This window comes from Sarcophilus harrisii, chromosome 4 (genome assembly GCF_902635505.1).
Source record: "Sarcophilus harrisii chromosome 4, mSarHar1.11, whole genome shotgun sequence".
Taxonomy (NCBI): Eukaryota; Metazoa; Chordata; class Mammalia; order Dasyuromorphia; family Dasyuridae; genus Sarcophilus; species Sarcophilus harrisii.
In genome coordinates, this window is record NC_045429.1 from 324,064,079 (window position 1) to 324,076,753 (window position 12,675).

The window sequence follows — 12,675 nt, forward strand, 5'->3', positions numbered from 1 at the left end:
TAGGGGAGGGAGTTTGTGGGGTGAGGTGGATAGATCAGATAAGATTGTTAAAAAGCTGGCATGTTATACAAATGGGTAAAAGGCACCATTTTATTATAGACAAGATGCAACAGAAATACCCATAAGGGAGAAATTGCCTCTAACAAGCTTTTAGAAATTCATGACTATGACAGATATACAATAGATTTTTTTTTTATTTTTTAATATACATTTCCTTGTAACCTGGTTGTCATTAATCTAAATACCTTACACTTCACTGTGTATGTTATATGTAATCTGGGCTTTAAAGAAGGTACATAGCAATTTCCATTTTCATTAACTCTGAATTTGAATACTTTAGGAATTCCATGAATAAAAGGTTTGTCTTTAATGTGTAGTTGGGAGTAAATCCACTCTGAAAATTCATCTGATCTTTAACCTATAACAATTTAGAATTATATATTGAAGAACTGAAGATTTTTAAATGGCTCTTCAATTACAGATAATTTCCAAAAGTGCAACTCAGACATTAAAATGGTTTTATATTCAGTTTTGTTGAATTCAAAATCTATGAAGACATATCTGTATCTATAAACATACAGTGTATATTTACATATAAAGGTACATATGTATATGTATTTCCATATATATGTGTATGTATGGCCAGATGTGTGCCTATCAATTTTAACTTTATTCTCAGATGATTTAGACTTTCTTTGGCATTCACATATTTTAACAAAATTATGAAAAGGGGATTGGGGAAGAAAAACAGAACCAATGATCTGGTTTCTACTTTGTTACTCTGGTTTAATCTTGTTGTCAAGACTGTCCAAAACAACATGGTACAACATAGGCTCATGCTTTAAACATTAAATTGATTACATACATGTATTTGCAATTTTGTTTCTGAAACTGCCAAGGTGCTATGGGAAATTAAATTAATGCAAAATTAGAAAAAATAAAGATGATTTAAAAACAAAAACAAAACAAAAAAAAAAGACTTGTTACAAGGATAAGATTAGAATGCAGAGACATCTCCATTCATACATTTCTATAGCAAAAAATAAAAATAATCATAATTAAAAACCAAATAAATTAAGGATAGTTAAGTGTAATTTAGTTATAAGACAACAGGTTGCATCACTGCCTAATGCAGAGACAAAAAATTTCAAGCATGGCTAAACCAATCTAACACATGGATTAATTTCATCTAGCAAAATTTGGCAAATTATGGTAAGTTTCCTAAAATTAAACAATGATCTTACCTCTTTCTGCGTTAAGAAATCAAATGGAATTGTGTGTGTGTATGTGTGTATATAAAGTCCAGAGATAATCTAAGTCTTATTATCACTTGGAGGCAGGGAAGAAACTAAGTGAATAGCAGCCGAGTTTTGCCAAGGGGGTATATAAAAAGGGAAATGGTAGCTGAGGCAGTGGCTCAGTGAGGCAAGCTAACAGTCAAGATTGTTAGTCAGTATGGTAATTACTATTCAGTCGTTTTAGTCATGTTGTTAGATTTTTCATAATCCCATCTGGGGTTATTTTTTGGTCTTTGCTTTTAGCAAAAATACTGGAGTGCTTTTCCATTTCCTTCTCCAGCTCATTTTATAGAGGAGGAAACTGAGGTAAACAAAGTTAAATCACTTACTCAGGGTCACACTGCTAGTGAGTGTTTGAGGCCAAATTTGAACTGGGGTTTTCCTGACTCCAAGTTCCAAGCTCTATCTATTCTGTACCACCTAGATGCCACAGTATGGTGGTAGGGAAGCAATGGAAGGTGCATGATTGAACCTGTTTTAAAGAGGCTTTTTTAAGTCTGTCAAGTGCTAGGATTAACCAGGCAGAGGTTTTAGTCATTTGCAGAGTGATAAGAGATAAAAACCTTAATCCATCAGGCTGGCCATTTGAAATAGGAGAAGAAGGCTCTTTTTAGTTAAATAGAGATACTGGGGAAGGTTAATCTGGAATACGGGGTGGGAAAGACTTTGAGGACAAGGGATATAAACAGGCCTACAGCAGTAGGAGAATAGTGGGGTAAACTAAAGGTTATTGTGAGGAATAGTTCCTGGAATGATCCAACAAATGTCCTTTTCTCCTTTCTTTCTCCTCTCTCTCCCTATTGTATCAACTGGCTTTCTTCTTGATATTTCCAATTCTTTTTTTCACTCATCTTCTATTCTTCTCTTTCTCTGTGTCAGAGATTTCCAGCTTTTTTCAATCTCAATACATCTTGGCTTTCAGTAAAGCAAAATACGCAGCCCTTACTTCTCTCTCTGTCTCGCTGTATCAGTTCTTCACCCCTGTTACTCTCTCCCCATCCCTTCACAATGAGAGGTCAAGTAACTTATCACACAGTCAGCCTGAATAAGAGGCACGCCTCTGGCTGCTTAAGTATATTTTCTATACTTCCATTAACTCCCCCTTTCTCTCTCCTTTCTCCTTATGCCAGAAGTGCAAGATACCCTGAGGGAAACAGAGTAGGCAGCCACATCAAACCACCACCACCACCACATCTTCACTATCATCTCCCCTCTGATACTAATGGAGACAGCATAAAACGCTGAACCAAAGAGCCTTTGGAATAGCAATGCTTCCAGCCTAGTACCCACAGACATCACATCATTCTGGGAAACAGTCCCTGTGGAGATGCAACCTGGCAACTACTCCCCCAGGTGCTAAAGCCACAATTAATGAAATCCCAGAAAAGAACGTTCTTGCTACCAAAGTCCTTGGCACTGTCAAATGGTTCAAAATCAGAAACTGATATGATTTTATCAGCAGGAATGACATTAAAGAAAAGGCACTGCCATCTGCTTTATTGCAGCACCCTAAGAACTATGGGACTTTTCCATGTGATTTGCAGCTAAAACTTTCTATATGTATGTTGCCCCATTAGAATGTGAACTCTAAGAGTGCAGGATTGCATTATTTTTATAGCCTTCCAGAGGCCCAATGAAGAATACTACCCACCTCGTGTTAAAGGTGACGAACTCAAGATGCAAAAATAGACATATCTTTTTAGACATACCCAATTTGGGAATTTATTTTGCTTGACAATTTATATTTTTATAAGTGTTTTGTTTTTCTTCTTTCCTAATGAGAGGAGCGAGAGAATAAAAGCATATTGATGATAAATAAATCTAGGCACAGTGTCATGAAAAATAATTTCCTTAATGTAGTTGGCAACAACTATTAATACTTACTGTGAGAATCAACTAATATTCTACAATTATGAAAAGGTTTTTGCCTGAAGACAGAGGAAAAAAGAAAATTGCTTGTCAAAGCAAGCAGGACAAGATGTGCAAGAAATGGCTAATATGTTTCTAATGATTGCACAGGATAGCAAGCTGCTAGTAAGGAGAAAGCATAAAGCCAAATTACAAATGACTGAGAACTTTTTCTTATTTCGACTATAGCCTTCATAATAGCTGAGACCTGGAGTCACTTTTTTCTACAGTTTGATTGTTCAAGGATATATTTCTATTATGATTATGTTTTGAGGTATTACTAATTGTATTTCTTTTGTTAAAACAATTTCACAGTTACAGGGAATCATATACTACTGACCAGACTAGTGTCACCTAATTCAATAAACTATACTGAGAATTCCATACATAGGGTGAAGAATCAGACTTCTTAAAATAAATAAACATTTCTAAACTGTATCATGTTCCACACAAAATTTGCTTGGAGTTCTTCACACAGTTTTTATTTAGTCTCAGTTCTTATAATACACACACACACACACACACTTTTTAAAGGGAAGAATTTTATAATCTATAACAAGAGTTCCACTTAATATTAATTAACAGTTCTTTATGTTAATACTGCATCTTTTCCCTAACAATCTTGTAAACTGAATAGTGTAAATATTATTTCCATTTTACAATGAAGAAATTGAGGCTAAATAACTTGCCCATGATGACACAACCAAGAAGTGTCAAAAGCAAATTACACTCAGAGTTTCCTGTCTCCAAGTCCAATACACCATCCATTATATCATACTACCTTTATCAGTTAAAAGAGAACATGATTCAACTCATGTTCCCTCAGATATAATAAATTATATCCAATGTATGATAAAAACATGTGGTTATTAGTTATAACCATCAGTATCAGAAAAAGATTCCTTAGGTGCTAAATAAAAGAATGCTATTTAAAATGATTGCACTAGTTAAGAATAGTGAACTTTTTTCTTTTAACTAAAAGATGAAATCAATTGGTTAGAATTAGGACACTACACATTTTACCAATTAGGGTTAAAAAGGAAGATATACAACTGTGATGAACCTGGCTGTTTTCTTTTTTTTTTTCTTCCTTTTTTTTTTATTATTATAGCTTTTTATTTACAAGATATATGCATGGGTAATTTTTCAGCATTGATAATTGCAAAACCTTTTGTTCCAATTTTTTCCCTCCTTCCCTCCCCCCCTCCCCCAGATGGCAAAACCTGATTGTTTTCAACAATGAGGTGATTCAAGGCAATTTCAATAGACTTGTTATGATGGAAAGAGCCATCCACATCCAGAGAAAACTATGGGGACTGAATGTGGATCAAAGCAAAGTATTTTTTGCCTTTTTGTTGTTATTTGTTTGTTTTCCCTTTTGATCTGATTTTTTTTTTTTTGCATGGCATAATGAATACAGAAATATATTTAGAAGAATTGCATACCAATTTGCATTGCTATATCAAATTGCTTGCTGTTTTGGAGGGGAGGTGGGAAAGAGACAGAAAAATTTGGAATAAAAGATTTTGCAAAGATCAATTTTGAAAACTATTTTTGCATGTATTTTGAAAAATAAGATACTATTAAAATAAAAATAATTAAAACGGGAGATATAAATAACATCCAAAATGTAATTGAGAATTACAGGAAAGAGTTAACACATGAGACCTAGAAGAGGCTAGGGAAGAACTAGACTTGCTCTCCAATTAATTGGATGAGATTATAACAACAGACTTGAACACTGCAGATGTGACTAACCCTTCCCAGCTGCTACTGATTTTTTATTGTGTTTGTTTATTGAGGGAGGAGGAGAAAGGTGTGGTATATATTATATCATGGGAGAAACATTTGAGATTTAAGGCCTGCATCCCATAAACCAATTCTATGAACTTAAATACATTTATTAAGCACAGATAATGAGTGAAGAATGCTTTTACATATTTCTATTAGTATACAGTTTTTTTTTTCAATATCACCTATATAAGTGTAACATGTATAGAAGGAAAAGAGTTTGCCTCCAAGGAATATCTGATTCCTTATTCTCAAATCTCTCCTTTGATAGAAAGAAATTAGAATGATGAGGAGAGAGCAGGATGTGGAACGCAAATCTATTCTTGTGCTTAAATCTAAACATAAAACATGTCAAAGGGGAAACAAGAAAGTCCAAAGACATATTCTATTTATTCTATGGATCTTCTCAAGCTTCTGACAGAAATCTTTAGCTAAGGCAAATTGATAAGTATAAAAGGAATATAACTGATAAGTCAAAATTGTAATGCCTTTAGGCGATGCTACTTGAAGAATGCACATACCATTTATAAAACTAGTCTCTCCCTAGATAGTTGCCTGAAACTAAACAGATGTTGCCATGTTTAGAAGGCACCAAACAAAAGTAAGATATGGAATTGAAGCAAGAAGCCCCTATCAATCTCCTTTGGGGACTGGCAAAAGAAATAATGATGGAAAGTCATAGTAAAATGGGAATGAATTTCTACAGAAGGAATTCATCATGATTTGTCACATTCCATTAAAAAAAAAAATCACACAATTTCATTACACCGGATTAGCCGCTTTCTTAATCCCTTAGCAAAACAAAAAGTGACGTGTCAAAAAGCCATATTAGAAATAGAGAACAAAACCCTCTTCTACAAGATATAAGCCTGGATAAGAATGAATGTCTCTTTAGACTGAAGTATTTGAAGAAATGATAAAAGCTACCTGGAACAAAAGTCAAATACAAATTAAGTTTGAAGCAGCTTTATCTTATTTGTTCCTGTACCATGCCTATAATGGCGAATGGAATTTTTATTAAAAGAAACACTTTGAAACAACACATAAGCTACTAATTACAGCTACAAAAAGTTTAAAAGAACCATCAGCTGAACATTATGGAAAATGAACACAAGTAATTGCTTACTCTGGGAAACTTCATAAAATGAACACAAATGTTTTAAACAAAGTCTGTGCCCTTCACTCCCAACTCAGGGAACACTCCAAAGGTGTCAAGAAGGCCTGTCTTAAAGTCCTACATAGTGGCTGTGTGATCTTGGGTAAATCACCCCCTCAGTATCTCAAACACACACAGTCTCCTCCAATGATATAACTTTCCAGAGAAGATAACTAATCTGCATTGGGAATGGAAATTTTCTCGTAGGAAGATACCCACAACCAATGAAAACAGAGAGTCATATATACACACACAGACTTTTTTTTTTTAAATAAAGATGGGATCCATATTTTTACCAGTAAAGAAAATTCCAAGTAAGGAAACCTTCTACTAATGCACCTGCAATGAGACTGAAGTCACAGAACACTTAGAGGAACACGAAGAGGTTTGCATGATTTATTTCCTGACATTGTGTCTATTGATCTTCAGATCAAGACTAACATCAAGTTCTAAAACGTGGCTCAGGCCCTTTCTGTTGCCATGCAAGGGTTTATTAAGGACCAACAGCATGGTAGAGTGGAAAGCCTGCTAAAACTGGAGTCAGAGGACGTGGATTTGAATCCCATCTTTGCAGTTGGCTCATCACCTGAATGACTAAACAAGTTAATTCACAACTCTAAGCCTATTTCTTCTTCTGTAAGATTTAGCTTCCTGTATAAGAAGGGAATAGAAATCGGGGGCAGAAGAGAGAGGTTAAGAATAAATTTGTTGTATAATCATTACCAGCTCTATTCTATGTTCCTAGAATCTGCACCCTGCATTCAGAAATAATGGGAAGTTGCTCTCACCAAACAGGGATGCGTAGTGGCCAGATTGGCATAGTAATAATTCAGTGCTACCTCAGTTCAATTAATATATATGTAGCCATTTTCTACTGCTTAGAAATTAGCGGTCTAAGCCACAATTGCAATATATTACTCACTAAAAGCACAAGCAGATTGTACCTCAAAATACTGGGGAGATTTTAAACTAGGTAGGAGGCTCTGTCATGAAGAATCATAAAATCATAGATTTAGAGTTGAAAGGACTTAGATCAGGGATCCTCAAATTACAGCCCGCGGGCCAGATGCAGCTGCTGAGGACGTTTATCCCCCTCACCCAAAGCTATGAAGTTTCTTTATTTAAAGGCCCGCAAAATAAAGCTTTTGTTTTTACTATAGTCCAGCCCTCCAACAGTCTTGAGGGACAGTGAACTGGCCCCCTATTTAAAAAGTTTGAGGACCCCTGGTAGATTATCCAGTCCAAACTCCTCATTTTACAGATAAGAAATTAAAATCAACAGGTTAAATGTTTGAGGTAGGATTAGAACTCATATCTTCCTAACTCCAACACTCTATAACTTCTTTAGCTGCTTTTCCTAGCCCCTCATTTGATTCAACTTCAGAGACCCTTAGTGTTAGGACTCTGAGCCTTCTTAATCTTTAAGACAGGAATGACATTTTTTTGCATTATCTAACTTATTTCATTAAAAATGATATGAAACACTAGAGAGATAAAAGCTACTGTAGTAATTATGACTCTTGCTTATTTCTACTCAACAATAGGTTATGATGATCAATGAGATCCCCAGTAGCTTAAAAGAGAGAGAGAGAGAGAGAGTCTTCAGTAAGGTAAAATATAGTGGGCACAGAATTTGTATTTCTCAGATGAACACATACAACTGGAGGGTCAGCTGACTAAGTTAGTCTGAGTGCAAGATTCTTTGAAGAGGCACTAACAGATAGAAAATAGGTTCAAATTTAAACAGAAAAGAGAGTAGCCTACATTTTCATTTGATGAAGTATTCAATGTTTTCAGTAATAAGCTTTCATTCAGGTTTTCTTTTTCTGTTGCCAAAATTCATATTTTTTTACATTTTCCTGGTGATATTGTATGACTTTCAATCATGGAATATCATTATTTAAGGTTCATCAAAGTTGCAAGCTTCCCAACAGACCTGGGGTGGGCAATTAGTCCTTGAGCTTTTACATTTTAATAAATAAAACTTTATTCTAAAATGTAAAAACCATTCTTAGCTTAAACAGGCACAATCTCAACTATAGTAACAGAAAAATGTGTGGTGAGTGTAAGTGGACTGCAACATATTACCAAGGATCAGTTGCATCTGAGAAATGGCACAAAAGACATAATTAAGGGACATGTAAGCCTGGAAAATGAAGGTGGCCAGTCATGTAGGAAGAGAGCAAGTGGTAAGGAATGGATACCCTGAGTTCATTTTGTTATCCACAAAACACTAAAAGTCCCAGATGAAGACCTCTAGAATGTGACATAAAATTTTAAAGGGGGAATTTATATAGATGACATAAGCAAGAATCCTTGCCAAAGATGACCCCTCCATTTTTGCCCAACATACCACCTTCCTGCATCTCCTCCCAGATCTTATCTTCCCTCTCTCTCATATTCATTCTCTTTTTAGTTATTAGCCCCTTTCCTGCTACTCAGAAATGCACAGATCTCCCATGACCTTTAAAACCTTCGTTTGACAACACTATCTTCTCACTTTTTATCTTTTTTTTACTTTGACTCCAACATGAACTACTTCCACTTTCAAACCTGACATTTACTTTGTAATCGAGAGACTTCCAATTCCTGGAAACCTCTCATTTTAGATTGCCAATAGGTTCAACTAAGAATCCTTATGACATTTTCTCAGTCCTTATCTTTCCTTTTAACAAGGTCAATCATCTCCTGTTTGGGGTAGGAAAATTTCCTTTCCTCACTGCTAGAAATCCAAAGGAGAGCTGGAAAGCTGGAAAAGAATCAAACATATGCACTCAAAAGAGGGAGTGACTGGTACTTGCTACCTTACACTCACACCCAACTAATGTTTTTGATTCTTTGTCACCTGTTGAAGCTCAGATGTAATCCCCCCATTTATGGCAACAAAGAGAGCAAGGAGAAGTTATTTTGAGCATATCCTTTAGTAAGAGAGTCATAGCACATATTCCACCAAAAAAAAAGGCCCCAAAATTCATGCAGATCTCCATCAGAAGTGTTATAGTCCACATAAAAATAGAGAACCTGTTGCCAACTGTTGCTTAAGCTTTGCTGGGTCTAATAAGTTGTTTTTTTCAATTATGTCCAATTCTTTGTGACTCTATTTACAACTTTCTTGGCAAAGAAATTGAAATGGTTGCTATTTCCTTCTACAGCTCTTTTTATGGAAGAGAAACCTGAGGGAAACAGGGTTAAGTGATTTGCCCAGTGTCTGAGTTCATATTTGAAGTCAGGAAGATGAGTCTTTCTGCCTTTAGGCCCAGCACTCCATTTACTACCTCCAGGTCTGACACACTAACCATTGGTCACCTAGTTTTCCTTCCAATAAAAGTACTTTTCAATTCTCTTCATCCCTAGCAACTTCTCACCATCTGAAAGATCACCTTGAGACTGAAGCACCAAAAAACAACCTTCTAGGACCAGGGGGAGTTAATTTACTTACCTTTGGATCTACTATCCTGGGGCCAAATTGTCTTGATTAGTGAGGGAGTAAGAGCAAATTAAACTAGTACAACACATCTAACCAACCTTAGGCCTCAGGCCAGATCATTAGACTGTGTTTTACTTGACACTCAAAAATTCAAACCAACCATTTTGCCACTGGCTATCCTAAAATCAAAGTATATACTTCCCTTTCTTGCTCTTTACTTCTTGTTTGGGGCACAGTAATCAATCTAATATTGCCATTATTTCCAGAAAAGGCTTGCAATTCAGCTTCTCCTGAAGCTCTATGGTAGCTAGATAGCACAGCAAATAAAGCACTGAACAAGAAAGTGAGAAGACGTGAGTTCAAATGCAACCTCAGACATTCTGTGATCCTGAGCAAGTCATTTAATTACGGATTGTCTCTAAAAGGAAAGAAGGAAAGGAAAGAAACACATATCTGTTAAATATCTTTTATATGCCAGGCAATATGCTAAATATTTTATAAATATCACACCACTTCCTTCTCCACCTCATTTTATAGATGAGAAAACTGAGCCAAACAGCTATTACTGAGTTTTTGAGGCCACATTTGAACTGCAGGGTGAATGTTTTATCCACAGTGACATAAGCTGGGAAGGGATAATTAGAGCACCTACCTATCAGGACTGTCAATACGGATAAAATGAGATAATATTTATAAAGCTCGAATACTATGTAAATGGTAGCTATCTTTATTATTGTTTTTGTTATTAATATGCATCAGCTTACGATCTTTGGACTACTTCCATGCTCTCCTCCCTGGCTAACACCCCATATGTGTACTATTTCCTCCTGAGTGCAAGTTTCTTGGGGACAGAGGCTGTTTTACTTCTGTATCTGTATTCTAGTGTTTAGCAGAGTTCTTGATGCCACTGCATATACTTTTAAAGTATTTCTAAAAAATTCATGGATTAATTCATTTATTCATTTGAAGTTTTACCACTTCTCTCACACAAAAACTTCCCTCTAGAACTAATAAGTCATATTTATCATTATTCTCTTCTATATGGCTCAGACAGAACCATCAGGATATGATTCATCTCTCCGGTACCAGTTCTAACCTGCTTCAATCATATACTGTCTCTAAGGGGTCTAGATTCCTTTCTAGCACTTTTCTTCCAATCTTGCTGTTAAATTTGGGAAGGGAAGGGAAGGAAAGGGAAAGAGCCAGAGAGAGGAGAAAGGACAAACTGTAAAGTACTTCATAAATGTGGAACACATTCCATTCCCATGTCAGGTTCTGATCAAAACTTGGTACTTATTTCCACACTAGCATAACATTAACTTGACTGTGATGTCATCCCATTACCAGATACCTAGGAATGTCTCAAGGAAAATATTTGCAAGTTTCAACAAAGGACAAACTTTAGGCAATTTCATTATAATTTCTTCCATCACCTCTATTTCTAGTATTTAGTGCAAACAGGAACTTTACTTTTAAATATATCTTCTAGTTATGGTAAAAGATAGCAAATTTGAGTATTTCAAATCTGTTGAAATCAAATGGATTACCTATAATTCCATTTCACAGGACAACTAAATATGTACTCTGAGCCTCTCTACATGTTGAATGAGACTCCTTGTGTGTCCTATACATACACACATGTGATTTTACTTAAAAAATCTTAATTTATACAAGGTTTATTTTAAAGTTCTTTTAAATACTATTTAAAATGATTTAATTTACAAAAATTGATTTATTTACTGTTATAGAACACAACTATTCAGGAATGAATCAGTTGTGTAAAGCAAAGCACACCTTCAATGTGAAAGGAGCATAGTGAAAGGATTTTCAATGATGAGTAATTTGGTAATTCCAAATAAAAAGTACTTAGGTAAGTCCATAATAATATTAGAAACTCACAGTTTTAGACAAGCACATTTTGTATATTGTATGAATATAAAAAGAAAAAAGAAATGGATATGAAAAGATCTAATAAACAATTTCAAGGTTATTTAATTGTGAATAAAAAATATTTTTGGCATTGTTTCAAGTTCTTACATTTTATTTTTTTCAAGTTCTTTGAAAGGGAATATTAAATGGAAAAAGAATCCATTTATAAATTAAATAACTGATCATGTAATATATGTGATTAACATTCCTATTTGATTTTAGTACATTATCTTAAGATATAGGATTCTTGTCTATGTTGTGAATGTTCCTGTTTGGTACTAGAGATAATTTTTACAAAAACGGATGGACCATTAAAAATAACAATTCAGTAATGGAAGAATAACAAAATTAAATTTCTTGATCAATATGTAAATTGGATACAGAATTGCTTCCCTAAAGGCAATATTCTCTGAAGCAAAGTGAATTTAAGAATATTCTTCATTCAAGATGATCAACTGAGAGAAATGAGAATGGTAAAGCTCTGGTGATAAGGATTTTTAGGAGGAGAAAGCTGAAAGATCATACTGAAAATCGTCTAATCTTTAAAAACCAAATTTACTGTATGTAGTCCATATAGAAATAACCATTATTTGACTAAAATTTAAAAAGAGAAAGTTAATTAGAAGCCATAAAATGGATATTATGCCTTTTTAAGAATATACAATCTGCAAATTTAATTTCTCTTATGATAGGTGTTACCAAACAGTTTTAAAATACCAACTAGAAGGTGGGCCTCAAGTTTACTCTTAATTCACACAGTAAGAATAACAATTTTAAAAAATTAAATCATGTTACCAACAAGTTCAAAGACAAAAAAATTCCTAACTATGCAGGACATTCATTTTGAAAAGAATGGAAAAGAATATTTCATATGGTCAGGATGAATTCAAATAGAATTGCAGGTTTCTACACTACTATCATAAATGAAATCTTATTTGCAAGAAAGCTGCAGTGAGAAAAAAAATATCTATTTTAGTCTTAGGATCCAAAAAAAAGAAACAATCTGACCTTCAAAAATTGTAACAAATAAGTTACTTATCCACCCTTTTAGTAACAGCTTTTTCCAACTTGGGTATTATTTCATGAGGGGCATAATATTTTACAAAGATAAGAATTTTTCAAAAGCACTTAATATAAAAGTAAATAGGTACGTTTAATGATAATCT

General features: G+C 34.4%; 1 protein-coding gene and 1 long non-coding RNA gene across 11 annotated transcripts in view; one reads left to right on the forward strand and one right to left on the reverse strand.

Moving 5' to 3' along the window:
* TANC2 (tetratricopeptide repeat, ankyrin repeat and coiled-coil containing 2) overlaps positions 1–12,675 on the reverse strand; it is a 535,383-nt gene that overhangs the window by 284,264 nt on the left and 238,444 nt on the right. The window lies entirely within an intron of this gene.
* The window catches only part of LOC116423281, a 36,423-nt gene that overhangs the window by 1,684 nt on the left and 22,064 nt on the right, over positions 1–12,675 (forward strand). The gene's annotated exons all lie outside the window — the stretch shown is intronic.